This window comes from Stomoxys calcitrans, chromosome 1 (genome assembly GCF_963082655.1).
Source record: "Stomoxys calcitrans chromosome 1, idStoCalc2.1, whole genome shotgun sequence".
NCBI lineage: Eukaryota > Metazoa > Arthropoda > Insecta > Diptera > Muscidae > Stomoxys > Stomoxys calcitrans.
The window spans coordinates 130,302,766-130,327,483 of record NC_081552.1 but is presented as its reverse complement, the minus strand read 5'-3'; the positions used below and the strand labels follow the sequence as shown (position 1 = coordinate 130,327,483).

The 24,718-nt window shown below is 40.3% G+C and overlaps 1 long non-coding RNA gene across 1 annotated transcript; it reads right to left on the bottom strand.

The window, feature by feature from the left end:
- Positions 1-8,457: 8,457 nt before the first annotated feature.
- Positions 8,458-8,980, bottom strand: LOC131994091 (uncharacterized). Its single transcript, XR_009396427.1, has 2 exons — positions 8,947-8,980; positions 8,458-8,836 (listed from the first exon to the last, which is right to left on the bottom strand). It is a non-coding gene; the product is annotated as an uncharacterized LOC131994091 (long non-coding RNA).
- Positions 8,981-24,718: the final 15,738 nt, after the last annotated feature.

Here is a 24,718-nt window from a genome sequence, read left to right as displayed (position 1 = left end):
CGTTCAGATCCACACTAATTATGTATTGGTTATCTATATTCAAAAATCATATTTCAAAGCTACCACTTCGGATACCACATTGTTAAAGAACCGCTGGTCCTCCTGTGTATATCACAATTTGATGGTAAAAAGTGTACTCTGTCATCAAATACCTTTTATTTCTGTCCTATTCTATCGTGATCGTACTTCAAATGTTATTTTTAATTTCTTTTTTTGTTGGACGGGGGAAGGGAATTGCCATTTGACAAGTCCTTTCATTCGAGTACAATATATTCTCGCTCATCCTACATGGCAGTTTGGCGTTATTTTATTGCCAGGTCGGTTCCCCCGACGCTAAGACCCAAAAGACAATTTATTTGAGTCCTTTATTGTCGCGATATACATGGCCTGCTTGACATAATCCAGATTCTTGAATCCTTATATCAACATATGATTCCGCTCGAACTACACGTCCTATTGAATGCTATTTCGTGGGTGGGACGCTCCTAGACTCAATTTCAAATATGTTTAACAGACTCGTAGTCAACTCCTAAAGATTTTTCATTTGATACCCATTTTGTGACGTTGGACATTCATGCCTGTTTAAGGGGTTTTGGGAATGGGGACGCCCCCTAGACACCTTGGACCAAAATCTTATAATGTATGTGTACTCAATTTTCAGATACCAAAGAATACATTTTTATATCAGACTAGCTGGACCGGGCCTGCTCCGCTGTGCCTTCTTTTACTTTATATGGAACAAAATTTTCCTTATAATATCTATTTTCGACAATTAAAGAGGTTTTAGTGAAATACCATGCTACGAAAAAAATCTATCGCTTGACAAATAGTTTAACAATATAAGTGCTTTTATCTGAATTCCATCTTTATTGGTCTACGAATTTAAGTTTGGATGTAAGGTGTACTCTATTCTTAAAATACTTTATTTCAGTCCGATATTCTCATGATGTCTGATTTGGGGGTATTTTCGGGGGTGAGGTGGTCCCCGAGACACTTGGCCCTGAAAAAATATCAGCATCGTGCTCTTCTCTCAAATACAATTTTTTTTAAAACCCCATATTGCAATTGGTTTTGAGGGGAATTTACAGGATGAGGCGTCCCCCAAAAACATGGCCCCTAGATAGGTTATCAAATTCGTTTTCTAATCTCAAATACCTTTCATTTGAGCCACATATTGGCATTTTTACCCTAAGGCGGGTGTTTTGGGGAAGGGGTGATGCCTCAAATACATGGTCCTTTATTTGGAAATCAAATTCGTACTCTACTCCCAAATACCTTTATTTGAGCCCCATATTGCGATGGTCAGTATTTTGGGAAAGAAGTAGACCCCCAGATACTTGGTCCCGGAAATGCTGATGTTTTGTCATTAAAATTTGATTAGAAAAAGTTTCTTTTTAAGTTTGTTTTTGCTTAGAATTTCATTACAATTTTGGAATTAAGAAAAATAATTTTAAATCGGCCCTGGCCTTTGTATACCACCAGCTCGGATGTATTAATTAACCACCTTATGTGCAATCCGTTGCAAAATGCATAATTTATGCCCCCATAGCAGCTTTATAGAAATAGGGTCTATTTGGATCAAATTCGACATGGATATTGAGTGGCGTAATAAGTACAAGTCATTGTTAAATTTTGCAGAACAAAATATTGGTAGCCATATCTAAATATAGACCGATCTGAACCATAAACGACAAGGATGTCGAAAAGCCTAACATAAGCCGCTGTGTCAAATTTGGGCGAAATCGAATTATAAGTGTGCCTTTTATGGGCCCAAGACATTAAATCGAGATCGATCGGTAACATAACTCAATCTCCCAAATTTCGAAGAAATCGGATAATAAATGCGCCTTTTATGGGCCAAAGCCTTAAAACCAGAGATCGGTCTATATGGCAGCTATATCCAAATCTGGACCGATCTGGGCCAAAATGCAGAAAGTTGTCGAAGAGCCTAACACAACTCAATGTCCCAAATTTCGGTGAAATCGGACAATAAATGCGCCTTTTATGGGCCCAAGACCTTAAATCGAGAGTTCGGTCTATATGGCAGCTATATCCAAATCTGAACCGATCTGGCCAAATTGAAGAAGGATGTCGAGTGGCCTATCGCAACTCACTGTCCCAAATTTCAGCGAAATCGGATAGTAAATGTAGCTTATCTGGGCCTAAGACCATAAATCGGCAGATCGGTCTATATGGAGCCTATATCAAGATATAGTACGACATTGTCCATTTTCGAATTTAAACTGCCTGTGAACAAAAAAAGAATCTGTGCACAATTTCAGCCCAATATCTCTATTTTTATATACAGTAGGGTGATTTAAACTGACAGACGGACGGACATGGCTGGATCGTTTTAGAGTTTTACGCTGATCAAGAATGTATATTCTTTATAGGGTCGGAAATGGATATTTCGAGGTGCTTCGGTGGTGGGTATAAAAACAATATATATAAGCATGATATAACATTGATTTGTAAATAAAGAAAAATTGGCGAAATCCCTGAATAACATGTTCTTCATATAAAGAATGAAATGTATTGTCAGCGTAAAAAAAATTATATTTTTCACAAATCCTTTTAAGAATTTATCGCAAAATCCATGTACTTTCATCGTAAACAAAGTTCAACGTTTTTCATAAAAGAATTTTACTTGTCGAAAATTCCATTTGTGTGAAACGATTTTTTTTTTTTGAGTGTACAAACTAGCCCCAACCCTTCACCTATCCACAATCCAAAGATACGCCCGTTATGGGCAACTCTGACGGGATATTTGTCATAAAGTCATCCTTAGTTGCATCATCGACCACATGCCGCAATTTCATCATCAACAACGTCGCTCTTCTTAACACAAAAAAAGTTTGCTTGCCTTAAGTTTCGTTCATGGATAATAAATTATTTCGTTGGGTGTATTACTTGTAAGTTTGGATTTATAATGGAATACTTTAATATTTACCAAACCAGGAATATCCAAAACATTTCTTAATTAATTAAACATCTTTAATTTGCTTAAGTATACTTGGTTCCCTGAACCACAAGACGAAATGCCCACTTTTATCCTTTTCTCATAAGTCCATAAATATTATGTGCCCTATGCTTTTATATTTAAACATAATTCAATTGAATTCGTATATATGTGTACAATGCGGTCAGTTTGACCGAAAAGTAGGAAATATCTTCTCATCTTATACATCTGGCTCTCTGCCTAAGGTGTTAATTGCAAATATTTCACACTGGTTTAAGATTGGAGTCCCATACTCCAATAAATGAAGCTCTTATCGATCTCTGCCTGGTGGAGCGTGTAATGGGATCATCGATCGAAATATGTTCATCGATTGGCCGCGATTATATGAAATGTGGCACTTTACAATGGACTCGAAAAACCCAATAAACTGAAATTAATTATTATTTATTTACTTGAATGTTCACCCATAATTTACAAGCAAATTAGCAAATTGTCAACACAGCAACGACTTCATCTCCATAAAATTCAAAACCAGTTTTCCACTCTGCTTATTTTACAGCACTTCCCATACAAACGTACGTTCGCAAGAAGATAGTCCAACAGTTATGTATTCCTATATGTGACAAAGTGTTCTTTGTATCTACATGTTCAAACTCATAAACAGTCAAGAGCAAAATATTTCCGTGTAACTAGAATAAAGTAGTTTAGCAATATATTTTTATACCCTCCACCATAGGATGGAGGTATACTAACTTCGTCATTCTGTTTGTAACTTCTCGAAATATTCGTCTAAGACCCCCATAAAACATTTATATTCTTGATCGTCATCAAGTCGATCAAGCTTTGTCCGTCTGTCTGTCGAAAGTACGCCAACACTCGAAGAAGCAAAGCTAGCCGCTTGAAATTTTGTACAAAATGTCAACCAAATCGGACAATAATTACGCCCTCTGGAGGCTGAAGAAGTCAAGATCCCAGATCGGTTTATATGGTTGCTATATCAGGTTATAACTCGAATTAAACCATATTTGGCACAGTTGTTGGAAATCATAACGTAGCACGTCGTGCAAAATTTCAGCCAAATTGGATAGGAATTGCGTCCTCTAGACGCTCAAGAGTCAAGACCCCAGATAGGTTTATATGGCAGCTATATCAGGTTATGAACCGATTTGAACCTAACTTAGAACAGTTGTTGGAAGTAATGTCGAAACACGTCGTGCAAAATTTCATTCCATTCGGATAAGAATTGCGCTCTCTAGTGGCTAAAGAAGTCAAGATTCAAGATCGGTTTATATGGCAGCTATATCAAAACATGGACTTATGTGACCCATTTACAATCAAAACTGACCCACACTAACCAGAAGTATTCTTGCAAATTTCAAGCTGCTAGTCTTTCTACTTCGAAAGTTAGCGTGCTTTCGACAGACAGATCTTCAGCTCAATACGTAAAGATAGTACCAACTTGTACGATTAAGTACCTTAATTTAGGAATTTAAAAAAAATCGTCTGGTCGCCCTATTCAAAGTATTATTTTGTACGATTTTTATCAAAATGTACGAATTATAAATATCTTCTAGACGTGTGATATAAACTGTCAAGGTGAACCTGTTTCAAAAATTTAGGAACTCTAGAAAGTGTCGAGTTGTAACTGTATCACAATTTGGAGGCCTGTAGATCAATTTGCATGGAAAGTACTGTTTTGTACGTTTAAGTACCAAAATGTACGAATTTTAAATAAATTTTCTAATTTCCCAATAAATACAGGCGAGGTGTAATTTTTTCCCTAATTTCAGAGCTTTCACTCAATCCGCAAAGAAAGTACCATTTTGTACGTTTTAGTACCTAAATGTACGGATTTCAAATAAATCTTCTGGTCGCCCGATATGTCAGGGTGTATCTGTATTCGGATTTTAGTACCTAATCATATGCATTTCAAAAAGACTTCTAGTCGCCCGATAGATACTGCCGAGCTGTAACTGTATTACAATTTTGGAAGCAGTAGCTCAATCTGTAAGGAAGTACCATTTTGTACGTTTTAGTACCAAAGTGTACGAATTTCAACAAATTTTCTAGTTGCCCGATAAATGCTGTCGAGGTGTAAATGTATCACAATTTGGAGAGCTGTAGCTCAATCCGTAAAGAAAGTACCAATTTGTACGTTTTAGCACCAAAGTGTACGAACTTCACAAAACTTTCTAGTCACCCAATATATACTGTCAAGGTATACCTGTATCCTAAATTTTGGAGCTCTAGCTCAATCTGTTAAGAAAGTACCAAATAGTGCCAGCTTTCGGCACTAAAAGTACGTTTTCTTCCTCTTCCGGTACGATTACAACATTTCGTATCTGGTACAAACTTATCAACTTATATTTAATTCTAGTTACCACCGGACCGCTGTAGGCAAAGCTAAGCTATTTCATACTATTTTGCACTAAATTTGGTAGCAAAATGTACGAATTTTGAAAAAAATCATTCAGTCATCCTAAATATATTTCCTAGTCGCGCCTACGTTACGTTTGTACGGTTTAGTACATATATGTACACATTTCAACAAATCGTCTGGTCCCCCAAAATATACTTTCAAGGTGTACCTGCATCCCAATTTGGAGAGCACTAGCTCTATCAGTAAAGAAAGTACCATTTCGTACTTTTTGTACTAAAATGTACGAATTAAACAAAAAATCTTTTCGGCTAATATATGTTATCAAGGTGTACCTGTATCCCGAGTTTCAAAGTTCTAACTCAATCTCCGAAGAATGTAACAATTTGTACGTTTTAGTAACTAAATATACGAATTTAAACATGTAAAAAAACACTAAGTTCGGCCGGGCCGAACTTAGGATACTCACCACCTCGGGTATATATGTAAACCCCCTTTCGACGCAATCCGGTGAAAATTGATAACTTGTGCACCCAAATTCGGCAGGGACATTGAGTGGTCTACTAAATTTAAGTCACTGTTGAATTTTGTATTTCAAATTTCAACAAAATCGGGTAAAAAATAAAGCTTTTGTAAGCTTCAGACCCTTAATGACAGTTGTATGTAAATACAGTCCGGTTCGCCCCCACCCCCCAAAATCTATTAAATCTATATATAGTCCAATCACGACAATACGGGACTCACATGAAAACGTATTTAAGAGTAGAAAACGTATCTGATATCCAATTGTCGGACCAAGTGCTAGGGGGACCACCTCAAGCCCCAAAACCAATATTTGACTCAAATGAAAGGTATTTGAGAGTAGAATACGAATCTGATATCCAAATGTGGGACCACGTTTCTGGGGGTCCACCCCTTTCCCAAAACAAGCTCCAAAGGGGACAAATTTACGACCATAGCAATATGGGGGTCAAATGAAAAGTCTTTGGGAGTAAATCACGAATCTGATATGAATATTCGGGAAAAAGTGTTTATGGGCTGCCCCAACCCCAACCCCACAAAACCACCCAAATAGGACGTAACAATATGGGGCCCAAATAAGAGGTATTTTAGAGTAGAACAAGTATCGGATATATATTTTCATGGTCATGTCACTGAGTGGCCGCCCCATCCTTCAAAACAGCTCCCAAAACGGTCATGTTTCTCGACTCGAAATATGGGGCTCAAATTTAATGTAATTGGGAGTAGACTATGAATGTGATATCAACATTCGCACCAACTGTCCAACCGACGTCCAACCCGCAAATAGGACGTATTTGCTCACCATGACAATTTGGGTCTTAAAGAGAGTGGAGCTCGATATATTGGGTTGCCCAAAGAGTAATTGCGGATTTTTCATATAGTCGGCGTTGACAAATTTTTTTACAGCTTGTGACTCTGTAATTGCATTCTTTCTTCTGTCAGTTATCAGCTGTTACTTTTAGCTTGCTTTAGAAAAAAAGTGTAAAAAGGGTTATTTGATTAAAGTTCATTCTAAGTTTTATTAAAAATGCATTTACTTTCTTTTAAAAAATCCGCAATTACTTTTTGGGCAACCCAATAAATAGTTTTTGAGCCCATACCTCAAACCGGACATATTTGCTGAATTTTGCAAAATAAATGGTATTTGAGATTAGCAAACGTATTTGATATCCAATTTTGAGGCCAATGGCAATATGGGGTTCAAATAAATAATATTTGAGAGTAGAGCAAGATGCTGATATATTTTCTGGTCTAATTGTTTGGGCGACCAACTCACTCCTCAAAACACCCCATAAATACCGACCATATAAAAAAAAAACCAGTAAAAGCGTGCTAAGTTTGGCCGGGCCGAATCTTATATACCCTCCACCATGGATCGCATTTGTCGAGTTCTTTTCCTGACATCTCTTCTTAGGCAAAACAGGATATAAGAAAAGATTTGCTCTGCTATTAAAGCGATATCAAGATATGGTCCGGTTTGGACCACAAGTAAATTATATGTTGGAGACCTGTGTAAAATGTCAGCCAATTCGAATAAGAATTGCGCCCTTTGGGGGCTCAAGAAGTAAAATAGAGAGATCGATTTATATGGGAGCTGTATCGGGCTATAGACCGATTCATACCATAATAAACACGTATGTTGATGGTCATGAAAGAATCCGTCGTACAAAATTTCAGGCAAATCGGATAATAATTGCGGCCTCTAGAGGCTCAAGAAGTCAAGATCCCAGATCGGTTTATATGGCAGCTATATAAGGTTATGAACCTATTTGAACCTTATTCGACACTGTTGTTGAAAGCAAGAATAAAATAAGTCTTGCAAAATTTCTGCCAAATCGGATAGGAATTGCGCCCTCTAGAAGCTCAAGAAATCAAGTCCCCAGATCTGTTTATATGACACCTATATCAGGTTATGGACCGATTTGAACCATACTTGACACAGTTGTTGGATATCATAACAAAACAGGTCGTGCAAAATTTCATCCCAATCGGATAAGAATTGCGCAAGACCCAAGATCGGTTTATATGGCAGCTATATCTAAATATGGACTGATATGGCCCATTTACAATATCAACCGACCTACACTAATAACAAAATTTCAAGCGACTAGCTTTACTCCTTCGAAAGTTAGCGTGGTTACGATAGACAGACGGACGGACAGACATGTCTAGATCGACATAAAATGTCGCGACGATCAAGAATATATATACTTTATGGGGTCTCAGACGAATATTTCGAGTAGTTACAAACAGAATGACGAAATTAGTATACCACTGTTGTGTGCGCGCTTCCGACGGTGGGCAGACCCCTTAGGCTCTTGTTTTACACTATTGTGAATGACGTCGGCACACGATAGCAGCCCTGGGTGTGTCCTATGTTCAGTGGTTGAAACGGGTGGAAGCTGAGGAAAAGCGTCAAGGAAGGACTGGTCGAAAGCCTGCCATGACGGGAAATTTGGGAAAGATGGCTTACTTCCTTGCCGGTTTTCCTTCTCTTTGATGTCAACGATTGGAGCTGGCAGACGTGTGCGTGAAGAAGAAAAAGAAGAAGAGAATACAGTGCCTTTACCTGGCGAAATATTTAAATAAAACACGATAATCAATTTGAACGCTTTTGAAGCAGAAAAACCCCTTCACCACCGATGGTGGGAAAGTGCATTTTTTTTTATTAATAGATGGCAGTAGCGTTTATTTAAACACGGTGAACATTTTTTTCCTTGTTTTAATTATCAAACCTGTGAACAATTTCGAAGGCTGTAAACGCTCGTAAACCAACACCTAAAATACACACGAGGCATATGAATCTGCCAGCAGAATCACAACGAAAGCGCTAAGCACGCAAAATATCAGTAAAAGTCACGAACTCATCGTTCCCACCGTCAGCCACCAGCACCGCTCCAGTCCAGCGTGGGAGATCCAGCATTCTGCAGCCCTCCTGGTTGCAGCGGTATATCCAGGACTAGGACACTGACGGACGACTTAAAACAAATACAAACATTTTATTATTTTACAAATAAATTTACATATATATATTTGTGCCTAGGAGAATAAGCGAAAGCAAAGAAGAATATAGAAAAGTGTTACTTACTGTTCGGTTAGACAAGGGAGTGCTTTTTACGGTAATCTCGTCCCAGATATAGGGAACCAAATAGGCGCTAGGATATGAGCTCTTATCTTAGGTAGGTCCTAGACTTTAGATTGGGGTTCCTTGACCCCGTAGCCACTTGTCCAACCTAAAAGGAAGCCTGAAAAAGAAGAAGAGTATAAGGAAAGAAATATATTAGTAAGAGACAAGAAAAAAGAAAAGGTACATTTATACAAGACAGACGGACATAACGAATACTGTCTACAATACACGGACGGCCGTCTGTCAGTCAAAGAGACCCGCTGAACATTTTGGAGAAGGAGGGCGAATGAACTTCGAGGGGGACAATTCCCCGGCAAATGAATGTTATTAATAGATCTTGACTTCTATTGGTTTTCGTTTTACACCCCTTTTATAACTTCCTACTTTCCTGGATATTTTGGATCCTTCTTTTTGTACTTTCACTCATTTTATTTTCCTTTTTCCAATTTCAAAATTTGATTTATTTTTGTATGTATTCGGCTGCCAAGGAAATAAACACTTTCATTTATAACGTTTAACGAAAGATTAACCATGTTGGCTTAGGCTATTTTTAGAAAGGTGGTAGGGTAAAGCTAAAGGGGTAAGTAAAGGTGCTGATCAGGGGATGCCCAGCGATGTAATGGGGTATCAAGGAGAGACCCTTGGGGAGTCTCTGAGGGAGGGCCAAAAGCTTGGCGGGACATCAGCAAAGCAGCGTATCGGTAGGCTGCCATGCTGATAGGTGATTCGTGAGTGTGACGTGCAGTTGGGTTTCCTTTTTTTTTTCCTGTTCAAGTTACCTTTTTGTGTGTCGACTTATTTCCGCCTCAGTACATGTTTGATTTTAAGACCGGTATGATTTTTTTGGTATGGTGTTAGGAACTTCCCTGGCAAGAACCACCCCCCATCCGGCGAGCGATAGCCGCGCAAAACGCCAGCATACCGGCAATGCAAAAGGGGACAGTTCCAACCTCTATCGGCTGGCGATTTATCGTCCAGCCTGTACCCACCTTAGAACACCACCATAACACCACCATAACACCACCCATCCTATGGTGGAGGGTATAAAAACGAATTTAATAAACAATTTTGGGGCCAAGTGTTTGGGGGACGCCTCATCCCATAAACTCACCTTAAACCAATACGGGGTTTAAAAGATGGTTTTTGAGAGCACGGTGCTAATATTTTTTCACGGCTATTTGTCTGGGGGACCACCTCACCCCACAAAACATCCCTAAATTGGATTTACATATCTACCGATCTTGGCAATTTGGGGCTCAAATGAAAGCTATTTGGGGGTAGGGCAAGAAATTCATACCCACTTACGGGACCACGTTTCTGGGGGTCCACACCACCCCCTTAACCCACCAACCACCACCCTGGGGCACAACCCACTACCAAAATCCATATAAGAATATCGAGCTCCAATAAAGTTTTTAAGCTAAAATAAGTCTTAAACACCCAAACTTAAATGACCATAAACCCTCCGAGCCAGGATAATTTTGTTCCATATAAAGTAAATAAAGGCGCAGCGGAGCGGCTAGTATCTAAATATAGTCCGATTTAAGGGATATTAAGGTCAGATGTCGGGAGGCCTAAATCTACTCATTGTTTCAAATTTCAGCGAAATCGGATACAAATAAAGCTTTTATGGGCTTCATAACCTAAATATAGTCCGATCTGAACCATATTTGGGTCAGATGTCGGGATGCCTTAAGCTACACACTGTTTCAAATTTCAGCGAAATCGGTTTAAAAATAAAGCATTCAAGAACTTAAGCAGCGTGCATCAAAAGAAGGTATCTGTGCCAAATTTCAGCTTAATATCTCAATTTTTTGAAGGCTGAAGAGTGTTTAGAACAGACGGACGGACAGACACACGGACATCGTTAAATCGTCTTTGTAGGGTCGGAAATCGATATTTCGATGTGTTGCAAACCACCTATCCTACGGTGGTGGGTATAAAAATTCGTCTACACGCCCGATGTATTCTGTATAGATGTACCTGTATCCCAATTTGGAGAGCTTAAGCTCAATCCGTAAAGATAGTACCAAATGGTACCAATTAAGATACTAAACGTACTATTCTCCCACTTGCGCTACGATATTCAAAAATCTTTTTCTCCAAATCTAATTTTTTCGAGACGCCCTCTCATTTGCGCAAAAAATCCTAGCCCTCTCCGTTCACCATTTGCAAACATGCACCATTTGGTTCTATTTGGTACTTTTTAATCTGTGGCTCAGGACTAACTTTCATGATTCTAGCTTCAGCAGGTTGGCCTGGGCGATGATAAGTCAGTCAGCAAGCCAGCAATCGGGCAGTCACGCGTCTCGTTATATATATATAGAGACTAGCATACGCCCGGTAGCTTCGCTCCCGCCGATGGTACACCCAACGTCAAGGTGTAAATGTATCGAAAATTTTGGACCTTTAGGCTAAGTAAAATTTTGTATATTTTAGTGCCCAAATGTACGAATTTCAAAAAAAATCTAGTCGCTCGATATAGACTCTCAAGTTGTAACTGTATCCCAATTTTGTGAGCTCTAATTCAATCCACAAAGAAGTACATTTTAGTACCTGAATGTACGAAAAAATTTTCTACATAAAGGTAGACATTTCAGAAAACTCTTTTACTACAAATTTCAGAAAACTTTTCTTAAGTCCAATACATACTGGCTCCCAAACTGTATCCTAATGATGAGAGCTTTAGCTCAATCCGTAGAGAAAGTACCAATTTTACGATTAAGTACCTAAATGTGCTAGTTTTAAAAAATCTACAAGTCGGCCAATAAATATTTCTTAGGTGTAACTGTATCCAAATGTTGAGAGCTTAAGCTCAATCCGTAACAAGAGTACTACTATACGTTTTAGTATCTATATGTGGTAATATCTATAAAATCTAGTCACCCGATATTTAATGTCAAGGTATGCCTTCATGCCAAATTTTTGAGAGCTCCATCTCAATCCGCAAGAAAAGTACCATTTTGTGCCTTTTAGAACCTAACTGTTCGAATTTCAAAAAAATTTTTGTTGACCGATAAATACTGTCAAGGAGTAACAGCATCCCGATTTTGAGATCTGTAGCTCAAGTGTGCGAATTCTTTTTAAACCGTTGAGTGGAGCGGACATTTGTTATTTCGCTCCGCAAGAATTTTTCTGTAACTCATAAAAGATTATTATCTTTGGAGGAAAAATTTAAGTCACTCAAGGATACCTATGGTGTCCATTGGGCGGTTGATGATCTGCGTCTGTTTCCAGTGGAGCGGTAGATCTAAAGCCCAGGAGTGGGCTTCGAATGGAATCTAAAGACCCAACAGCTGCGTTGGTGGTATCAGGCCGTATCATGTTGTCTGCTACTGAAACCTCGACTGGTGGAGTAGCTGCTCCAGGCTCCACTAGCCGACAGACCACTGAACAACTGGACACCTGGTTCGAGTCTTAAGGACAAGGCCGAACCTATTCTTTATTCGCATGCCTGAAATTTGCCTAGCCCATCGGCCTTTCCCGACAAACCAACACGCTCTTTAAGAAGTTGGAATAATAGAAGACTCATCGCTCTCAGGTTTATTGAGAGGCTTTGGTGAGAATGACCATAAGACTCTCACTCACAGGGAGAGAAACTCCCTAAATTGGGCTCGGGAATTCGCTGCACAGGTTACCCCAAAGACTACACGACTAGATTCGGAAACTGCATCGCAGTCATCCAGCCAAAAAGCTGCGGTCACCTGGAGGGCATCGCATGCCTAAAAGAACTAGGGCGAACCATAGTAAGATGGGTCCAAGAAACTTTGCCAATGTCGCTAGGGACAGTTTGGTGATGAAGTTGTCGACAACGGAGAAGAACAGGGCTGTATACCTAGAATGGACTGTCATCAGTATACTCCGAAGTTCTTGCGAAATTTCCTGGGTCTCCTCCAGTTTGTGACGATGCAGGCTGGTATCGCGGTCGATATAGACTACTTGCCTTCGGGGATCAATTGAAATGTATCGTTGCGCCTTAAAAAAGATAGGTGAGACCCGGCCAGGTGCGGCACGAGATTAGGTCAAGAAGGAAGATATTCCTTCTACCAAGGATTCCTTCAGATGCTGAATCCATACTTGGGAGACTATGGCAATGTAATCCCAATCTTTCAACCACTGACTTGAGATTGGATGAGGCTGATGGTGACCGGAGACATGCAGTATTCGTACTTAGCTCCGGCTGTCTCGCAGACCTCAACAGATCTGAAGGAGTTGTATCCTATGGAATCAACAAGTTGAAACTGAAGAACAAGTTGAAGGAAGAAGGAGTGGGGTTGGGGAATCAGGAGACGATTTAGAAGTTGTTGCAGAACACTTCCCTGAGGAACTATCGACCACATCGCTTAAGTCTGGCGGATTGCAGGAGAGTGAAAATCCCCCTGCCACAATCGGCACAGGAGGTGATGGCATCGAAACGGAACCCGACAAGCCCTGGGCTCAATGTGAGCGCCGGCGGGGAAGCACGGAACTCAGAAAGTACTTCGACAGCAGCAGTTAGTAAACCATCTAAGGAGGAATCGTCCACACCGCATGTGTCCAGCGTCCTAAGGAAGAGTGTTTCCACTGCTTTCTCAACCTTGGATGCGTACGGAAGTTAATCATGACAGGATCTAACGAATCTTGTAAGGATGAACTCTTGGTGGAATCAGAAGACGAGGCTAACGCAACAGTGGTGAAATATCTGAATCCTGACTATGGTACGGTTTCAACAGATAAATCTCCGCCATTGCAATGCCGCTTCGGCGGCACTAAAGATCTTCCTGATGGCAGGGGGATTTGACGTAGTTCTTATCCAGGAACCATAAGTGTGCAGAGGAAAATTTCGTGGACTTAAAATTCCAGGATTTAAACTACTCAAGGCTGCGGGAAATGGGAGACACAGAGCCTGTATTCTTGCAAAGAGTAGTCAAAATGTTTTTCTTCTTCCGTCGCTAAGCACTGAATATTCAGTAGCAGCCAGCCTTGAAATAAATAAGTTTCATTACTGGCTGGCTTCCCTATATATGGCCCACAATTCAGGGATGCTGCCTTAAGTTGCTGGTTGAAGTCGCTTCTGCAGAAAGGAGAAGCTTCAGATATGAGGACGTTCGGGTGTCAACGAAAGGGGTAAGCTGATTATCGAATATATTATAAGTTGCAATCTGGCGATTTGTAATAAAGCAGATAAACTGACCTTTATTACCAGGAACAGGTAGGAGATACTAGATATAACCTTTTTATCGGAAGATATAAGTGGAAGAATATGCAACTGGAAAGTGTTGGATGACCACACGTCTATCCATTCAGACCAGAAAAGGAAGTGGAGGATCCAAGGGGCAAACAGCGACCCCCATGGTGGACCTCAGATCTGTTTAGTCTAAGGAGGGACTACAGAAAACTCTTCAACAGAGCGAAAGCAACAAGGGGACCACACGATTGCGCCTTCTATAAGGCTGTGCTAAGAATATATATGGGCGAGCTGAGAATGGTGGGGTATATTCAGAAGTCAGAGAATGTATGAACAATGTCTAGTGGGGAAACACTACAACTACTCTTTGATACACATTTCCCGGTGAATTCTCCAAAGGGCAACATGGCGCCAGAAGAGGTTGTCACTGCTATGAGTACGACGGAAGTAATTAGGGAAATTGTATCTGAGCTTAAAATCCTTTGGGCGATAAGAAGTTTCGACTCCCTTAAATCGCCAGGCCCCGATGATGTATCACCGGTTGAATTACAAGCTGTCTGATAGACTGTTTCCTTGGCTGGGAGATATACTGAGCTTGTATCAGAATGTCATATATACCTGGGAGATGGAGGGACACGAATGTCATTTTCATTCCTAAAGCAGGAAAACCGTACCATCCGAAATCGAAAGATCTTCGTCGTATTAGTCTTTCATCCTTTATGGTGAAGATTCTTGAGAGGTTGATAGAAACATATCTTAGGGCAAAGATCCCTGGAGATCGCCTGTCTCGGCAACAGCATGCATATAGAAAAGACAAGTCCACTGAAACAGCCCTTCACAACCTAGTCGCGGTCGAGGAATTAACAAGTAACATTTCGTGACATTGAAGGTGTTTTCAATGATGTAAAACCCACGTAAATCATGAAGGAGCTGGAGTTCTTGGGCATCACCACTACCGTAAGAAAGTTTATTAATAACTTGCATGCATTATAGCAGGCCCATTTCTGTATACGGCATGGATCTGTATAAATTAAAATATGAGTCAGCAGAGGAAAACCTTAAGGAGGTGTACTGTCTCCCCTACTATGAAACATAGCCGTTAACAATATATTGTTGTCTCCCGAAGAAAAGGGTGTAAAAGTGGTCGCGTATGCTGATGACGTGGCAATTGCGATTAGGGGAAAGTTTCCCAGCACTCTTAGATATATACTTTAGGAAGCTCTACGTACCATAGCAAAGTGGGCTACCGAAAGTGGTCTAAGCGTATAAGCTCCCTACATTTACTGAAAGCACAAAATTTTGCCATTAAATCCCTAGAGAATGTATTTCTCAATTCAAAAACCGCCCTCGACTGTCATAGATCTATCAACGAGATAGCTGAACAGTTCAAAATTCAACTATTCTGAGTACCGGAACACAGAGCTATCCCAGGGAATTGTAAACCGGTAGAGCTTACGAGAAATGCAGTGAAAGTAAGAGCTGGTCAGAGACTCATAAACTTTAAATATTAAAAAAAAATTCATGGCAATTGTTAGAAAAATTTTCGTTAAAATATTGTTTTTAAAAAAATTTTAGTAAAATTTTGTGTTTAGAAAGTATTTCATTGAAATTTTGTTATTTAAAAATTTGACTTTGGAAGAAATTTCCTCGAAATTTTGTTTTAAAAAAGATTTATTGAGATTTTGTCTTTAAAAAAAATTGTATTCAAATATTTTTTGGAAAAATTATTTAATAAAATTTTGTCATTAAAATTTGGTCCTTACAAAAATATTTGGTCTTTAGGAAAAGTTAGCCTTTAGAAAAATTGCATTGAAATTTGGTCTTTAAAGAATATTTCATTGAAAAGTTGCTTTAGAAAAATTAGTTTCGAGTGGACGGGGCCGGAGTTAAGTTTTGTTTTAAGACAATAAAATATTTTAATAACTTTTGATGTCAATGAAAAATTTCATTGACATTCAGAAACAGATTTTTATTTTAATTGTGTATTTATGAAATTTTTAATCTGAGGTGCCCTGGCCAAATTTTGTCTTTAGAATAATTTTGTGTGTAGAAAAATTTCAGTTCTATTCTGCCTTGATAAAATTCCTCCGGGCTTCCTGTGCTCACATCTTGCTACGTCAGTGACTGCCATATATATCACCTGATTCTCACTTCCGCAGAATTTGCAAGCGAAATCATTAACCGATTTTCACTTACACGTTGCCGAAAAGTAATAGCTGTTGATCGGTATAGAAATGCAAAACGCAATTTAAAACTATACAAGTGTTTTGGAGTTACTGACCACAGTCAACATGAATGGAAGCCGCTTTGTTTGCCAAAGCGTACGATGGACCATATATATGCTCGCATTTCATTCAACTGCATTTTGATTAGCATTTGTTAAGTTCTTGGCAAAGTTTCAGCCAAATCAGATAAGAATTGCGCTCTCTAGCAGCTTAAAAAGTATATCGGAAGATCGGTTAAATGAGACCTATATCAAGTTTTAGACCGATTCAAACCATACTTGGTACATCTGTTGGAAGTCGAAGTCAATATGCAAAACTTTAGCCAAATCGGGCAAGAATAGCGCCCTCTAGAGACTCAAGAAGAATAATTGGGAGATCGGTTTACATTGGAGCTTTATCAAAACATGGACCGATATGACCCATTCACAATTCCAACCGACCTACACTAGTAAGAAGTATTTTTGCAAAATTTCAAGTGCCTAGCTTTATTCCTTCGAAAGATAGCGTGCTTTCGACAGACAGACGGAAGGATGTGGCTAATTCCACTAAGAATGTCAAGACGATCAAACGGAAAGACGAAATTAGTATACCCCATTTTATGGTGGAGGGCGAAATCGTTAGAAAAAAATTTTCCGCGGTGGCTTTCACTTCCTAATGCTGGCAACATTTGTGAGGTACTATGCCATGTAAAACTTCTTCACTTCAAACAGACAAAAAGGAGGACTGCACTGATTGACACGTGAGAAGTTAGCCCCTGTTCCTTAGTGGAATGTTCATGGGCAAAGTTTACAATCCTATGGTGGAGGGTATAATAAGTAAAAGCGTGTTAAGTTCGGCCGGGCTGAGTTTTGGGAACCCACCACCATGGATTCTGCTAAAATATGAGAGCTATATCTGATTATAGACCGATTAAAACCGTAATTGGCACAGTTGTTGTGCAAAATATCAGCCAAATCGAACAAAAATTGCGGGTTCCAGGGGATCAAGAAGTCAAATCGGGTTATATAAGAGCTACTAGCTGAGCCCGGCCCGCTTCGCTGAGCCCGATAATGCTATGTTGGACAGGAGTGGTCTAAATTTGGAAATTTCAGCCTATTTTCAGTTGAAAATGTATTCCAATTTTCTTGTGGAGTTTTCTACAATCAACTACCTCTCTTTTAAACCCCACATTGCAATGGTCAGTAAAAGTTCTTCTTGGGGTCTGGTGAATCCCCAGTGACTTGGTCCCAAAAGTGGAAGTCAATTTCGTGCTCTGCTCCCAAAGACCTTTCATTTAAGATCCATATTGCCACGGTCGGTAAATATGTCCGATTTGAGCGGTTTTTTTGGGGCAGGGTGATCCAAATATTCCCAATTTGAGGGTTTTTATAGAGGTGGGGTGACCCACGAAACACTTAGTTCCGCAATTGAATATCAGATCCGTTTTCTACTCTCAAATACCTTTAATTTGAGTCCCATATTGTACTACTACTCCAATACATTTCATTTGATACCCATATTGTCCCTATCAGTCAACTTTTGATTTTGGGTGGCGTTTTTGTAGTAACGCGGGAGGACTCTCCCCTTTCCAACAAATTACATAGCCTATACCTCCTTCCTGACCATATTCATAATGTACTCGCGAATACCTTTCATTCGAGCCCCATATTGTCGTTATCGTCCAATAAACCAATCTGGGGGGTTTTGGGGTCGAGGCGGCCCCCAATTACTTGGACTAAATTTTTATAATAGAAATTCGTACTCTACTCTTGAATACCTTTCATTTGAGTCCCATATTGTTCCAATCAGTCCACTTTTAGTTTTGGGTGGTACTTTTGGGGTAAGGTCCGCCCCCAATGCGATATAAAAAAATTATATAGCCTATTGCTCCTTCCGGGCTACTCCCCACAATCTGTGAAAATTTCAAAGAAATCGGTTTAGCCGTTTTTGAGTCTATACGGAAGAAACAAATTTACAAACCGACAAACAAACAAACAAACAAACAAAAAAACATACAAACAAACATACAAACAAACAAACATAAATTCATTTTTATATATATATATATATATATCAGATTATACAATAGACCAAATTATATCGTACTTGGCACAGTTATTGGAAGTCATAACAGAACATCGCATGCACCATTTCAGTCAAATCGCCCCCAGGGGCTCCAGAAGTCAATTCGGGAGATCGGCTTATATGAGAACTATATAGAGTTATAGACCGATTTTAATCGTACATGGCACAGTTATTAGAAGTCATAATATAACACTAATTTCAGCCAAATCGAACAAAAATTGCGGCTCGCACGGGCTCAATCGGGAGATCGGTTTATATGGGAGCTATATCCAAATCTGAACCGATATGGTCCATTTGTAAAGCCCAACGACCTACATCAATATTTAGTATCTGTGCAAAATTTTAAGCGGCTAGCTTTACACGTCGACCGCCATCGTGATTTCGACAGACGGACGGACGGACATGGCTAGATCGACTCAGGATGTCGAGACGATCAAGAATATATATACTTAATGGCTTCCTAGACCAATATTTCGTGGTGTTACAAACGGATTGACTAGATTAGTAAACCCCCATCCTATGGTGGTGGGTATAAAAATTTAGTAAATTTTTATTCTACTGCCATCCCACTACACTGTCCTAATCGTGGCAGGAGTCCCCAAACGGAAATGTAGACCGATAGGAACGGAATGGAACTCAAATGAAAGGTATTGGGAATAGAATATGAATTTGGTAGAAAATAACAGGAAGCCACCACTGCCCAAAAAACTTCACTCACCTAATAATCCCCTGCCCTAAAAGCCTCTCAAAATAAAAAGTAGTATGATTGGGGTAGTACTGTACTCAATTGGAAGGTATTCAGGTGTAGAGTACTAATTTGGATACGAAATTCGGAAGTTAGCGTGGCGGGCCGCTAAACAATCCTCAAAAGAACAGGTGGGCCGGGAGCTGTATCTGGCTATAGACCGATTCAGACCATAATTGACACGTATATTGAAGACCATGAGGGAAGTCGTTGTACAAAATTTCAGCCAAATTGGATAATAATTGCGACCTCTAGAGGCTCTAGAAGTCAAGATCCGATCGGAATATATAGCAGCTATATCTGGTTATGGACCAACTAAAACCTCATTTGGTACAGTTGTAAGAAGTCATAACAAAACACTTCTTACAAAATTTCAGCCAAATCGGATAAGAATTGCGCTCTCTGGTGGCTCATGAATTCAAGATTCAAGATCGGTTTATATGGTAGCTATATCAGGTTATTGACTGATTTGAACCATACTTAGCATAGATTCTTTTTTGAACCGTTAAGTCGAGCGGACGTATTGTAATTTTAACCCGCAACAATTTTCCTGTTGCTCGTAATAGGTCGTTATTTTTGGAAGAAAAATTTAAGTCACTCAAGGATAGCTGCGATAGATGTATCCATTAGGCGGTTCATGATCTGCGTCTGTTTCCAGTGGAGCGGTAGATCTAGAGCCCGGGAGTAGGCTTAGAATTGACTCCAAAAACCTAAGAGCTACGGTGGTGGTATCAGGCCGTAGCATGTTGTCTGCTACTGAAACCTCGACTGGTGGAGTGGCTGCTCCAGGCTCCACTAGCCGACGAATGGTCAGCAGGGGCTTTTGACGACGACACCTGGTTGGAGTATAAAGGACAAGGCCGAACCAATTCTTTCTTCGCATGCGTATAATTTGCCCAGGCCATCGGCCTTCCCCGACAAACCAACACGCTCTTTAAGAGGCTGGAATAATAGAAGACGCATCCCTCTAATGCTTATTGAGAGGCTTGGTGCGAATGATCCTAAGACTCTCACTCACACGGAGAGAAACTCCCTAAATTGGGCTCAGGAATTCGCTGCACATGCTACCCCAAAGACTACACGTCCCGATTCGCGGTCGCGGTCACCTGGAGATCATCGTATGCCTAAAAGAACTTGGGCAAACAACAGTAAGATGCGTCCAAGAATCTTTGCTAATACAGTTTGGTGATGGCAGTTATCGACAAGGGAGAAGAACAGGGCTGCATACCTAGGAATAACTGAAGTGCGATAGTTAATGGACTGTCATCATTATACTCCAATGTCCTTGCGGAATTTCCTGGGTCTCCTCCAGTTTGTGACTATGCAGGCTGGTATCGAGGCCGATACAGGCTATTTGCCTTCGGGGATCAACGCTCAATTGAAATGTCTCGTTGTGCGAATGTAAAAAAGAATGGTACGACCTGGGTAGGTGCTGCACTAGATTAAGTCAAGAAGAAAGATATTCCTTGTCGACCAATGGCGCATGTGGATTGCCGGAGACTGAAAATCCCCCTACCATAATCGAGTTGGACTGGGCTCAAAGTGTGCGCCAGCGGGGAAGCACGAGACTCAGAAAGAACTTCGACAGCAGCAGTTAGTGAAGTATCTTAGCAGAAACCGTCCACACCGCAAGTGCCCAGTATCCTGAGGAAGAGTGGTTTCACTGCTTCCTCACCTGCCCCTGTATGCGTACGGAAGCTCATCATGTCAAATTCTAACGAACCTTGTGAGGATGAACTCTTGGTGGAATCAAAAGACGAGGCTAACACAACAGTGGTGGAAGTTCTGAATCCTGACTATGGTCCGGTTTCTACAGATAAATCTCCACCATTGTAAGGCCGCATCGGCGACACTAAAGATCCTCTTAATTGCAGGGAGATTTGACATGATTCTTATCCAGGATCCATGGGTGTGTGGAGGAATGGTTCGTGGATTAAAAATTCCGGGACTTAAACTACTCGAGGCACATCACCAGATATGGGAAGTTCGGATGTCAACGAAAGGGGTGAGCTATTTGTTTGTTTGTTTGTTTGCTTGTGAGTTTGTAAATTTGTTTGTTCCGTATAGACTCTAAAACGGCTGAACCGATTTCTTTCAAATTTTCACAGATTGTGGGGAGTGGTGCAGAAGGATCAATAGGCTATATAATTTATTGATATTGGTAGGGGGCGGACCCCCCCCCCCTTACCCTAAAAGTACGACCCCAAAATAAAAGTGAACTGATCGGGATAATATGGGATTCAAATGAAAGGTATTCAAGAGTAGACTACGAATTTCATATTAAAAATTGGATTCAAGTAGCTGGGCGGCAGCCCCGACCCTAAAACCCCCTAAAATAGGTTAATAGGACGATGACAATATGGTACTCGAATGAAATGCATTTGGAATGGTCAGGAAGAAGGAAATTTGTTGATATTGGAAGGGGGCAGACCCTCCCCCTTTACCTTAAAAAACACCACCTAAAAACAAGAGTGGACCGATAGGGACAATATGGGTATGAAATGAAAGGTATTGGGAAGTAGAATACCTTTCGAGGGGTCGTCCAACCCCAAAAACTGCCCCAAAACAAACATATTGGACGAAAATATCAATATGGGACTCAAATGATAGGTATTCGTGGCTAGACCACGAATATGACATAAAAAATGAGGTCCAAGTAATTGGGGGTCGCCCCACCCTCAAATGGGAATATAATTCGATCCTAGCTAGATGAGCCTCAAATTAAAGGCATTTGGTAGCAGATTACGAATCTGACATTAAACTTTGTGTCCAAGAATCTAGGTGGTGCTTTACCTCCCCATTAAACCAATGGGGTGATCCCCCATAGATAGATAGGTAGATATTTTTAAGTGGAGTGCGTCATTCAAATTTGTGCTCAAGTGGCAGATGGAGTGAGGCGCCCACCACTAAACGGCTGTTTACACCAATAATGACAATATGGGGTTAAATTTAAAGTATAGGGTTGTGGACTGCGAATATGATATCTTTATTCTAGTCATACATCAAGCGGACCACCTCACCTCAATAAGTTGATCAATTATAATGACCTAACAGGACAATGCCGCAGTACCCCTAAAGTTATGACGTTCAGTGTGATAGGAGCAGTTGCAAACCTTAAGTCAAGGTGGCCTCCATTTTTAGCTCATCAACAAGGGGCCTTCTTTTCATAGGCAAGTCCAAACAACGTGCAGCTGGGCAACACTATTATGTTCAAAATTCTACATGTTTTAATAACTAAGAACTGTCGCAGCCGCACCTAATATAAAGACTGGGAAATTAGTTCTTTACCACTGAGAATCGCTTAATATGGCAATTCGGTTTGATTTAAAAAGACTAAATTATGACTATTCAACAGGTAGCCATATAGTATGTTATAGACAACTACCACGTTATTATAGGCGCTAAGTCGCTCCAAGCGAGTGGCAGCATAGACAAAGGAAATCTATTGACTCATAACATATGTTCAAACAAGTAAAACCGTGCTAGGTTCGGCCGGGCCGAATCTCATATACCCTCCACCATGGATCGCATTTGTCGAGTTCTTTTCCCGGCATCTCTTCTTAGGCAAAACAGGATATAAGAAAAGATTTGCTCTGCTATTAGAGCGATATCAAGATTTGGTCCGGTTTGGACCACAATTAAATTATATGTTGAAGTGTAAAATGTCAGCCAATTCGAATAAGAATTGCGCCCTTTGGGGGCTCAAGAAATAAAATAGAGAGATCGATTTATATGGGAGCTGTATCGGGCTATAGACCGATTCAGACCATAATAAATACGTATGTTGATGGTCATGAGAGGATCTGTCGTACAAAATTTCAGGCAAATCGAATAATAATTGCGACCTTTACAGGCTCAAGAAGTCAACATCCCAGAACGGTTTATATGGCAGCTATATAAGGTTATGAACCGATTTGAACCATACTTGGCACAGTTGTTGGATATCATAACAAAAGACGTCGTGCGAAAATTCATTCAAATTGGATAAGAATTGCGCACTCTAGAGGCTCAAGAAGTCAAGACCCAAGATCGGTTTATATGGCAACTATAGCAGGTTATGGACCGATTTGAACCATACTAGGCACAGTTGTTGGATTTCTGGCACACGTCGTGCCAAAATTCATTCAAATCGGATAAGAATTGCACCCTCTAGAGGCCCAAGAAGTCAAGACCCAAAATCTGTTTATATGACAGCTATATCAGGTTATGGACCGATTTGAACCATACTTTGCACACTTGTTGGATATCATAACAAAACACGTCGTGTAAAATTTCATTCCAATCGGATAAGAATTGCGCACTCTAGAGGCTCAAGAAGTCAAGACCCAAAATCGGTTTATATGGCAGCTATATCAAAACATGGACCGATATGGCCCATTTACGCAAGATAAGAAGCCTCCTTTTTGTAGTCGAGCCAAGTGACGTGCCGATAAGCACATTTTTTTGTTTGTTTTGTAACTTGATTCGTTCGCCAAGTCATTGAAAACAGCTGAGTTTAAAAACGGAAAATAGCTGCTTTCAATGACTTGGCGAACGAATCGAGTTACAACAAGTAAAAGCGTGTAAAGTTCGCCCGGGCCGAATCTTACATACCCTCTACCATGGATCTCATTTGTAATTTTTTTGCCCGATATCTCTTTATAGGCAAACAAAGGATAATGGATAAAAATTGCAAAGCTATTGTAGCTATTTTCGATTTGGGCCATGTCTGGTTTGGCTGTTGGAGACGATGTCATTCCTGGGTCTCCTCCAGTTTGTGACTATGCAGGCTGGTATCGAGGCCGATACAGGCTATTTGCCTTCGGGGATCAACGCTCAATTGAAATGTCTCGTTGTGCGAATGTAAAAAAGAATGGTACGACCTGGGTAGGTGCTGCACTAGATTAAGTCAAGAAGAAAGATATTCCTTGTCGACCAATGGCGCATGTGGATTGCCGGAGACTGAAAATCCCCCTACCATAATCGAGTTGGACTGGGCTCAAAGTGTGCGCCAGCGGGGAAGCACGAGACTCAGAAAGAACTTCGACAGCAGCAGTTAGTGAAGTATCTTAGCAGAAACCGTCCACACCGCAAGTGCCCAGTATCCTGAGGAAGAGTGGTTTCACTGCTTCCTCACCTGCCCCTGTATGCGTACGGAAGCTCATCATGTCAAATTCTAACGAACCTTGTGAGGATGAACTCTTGGTGGAATCAAAAGACGAGGCTAACACAACAGTGGTGGAAGTTCTGAATCCTGACTATGGTCCGGTTTCTACAGATAAATCTCCACCATTGTAAGGCCGCATCGGCGACACTAAAGATCCTCTTAATTGCAGGGAGATTTGACATGATTCTTATCCAGGATCCATGGGTGTGTGGAGGAATGGTTCGTGGATTAAAAATTCCGGGACTTAAACTACTCGAGGCACATCACCAGATATGGGAAGTTCGGATGTCAACGAAAGGGGTGAGCTATTTGTTTGTTTGTTTGTTTGCTTGTGAGTTTGTAAATTTGTTTGTTCCGTATAGACTCTAAAACGGCTGAACCGATTT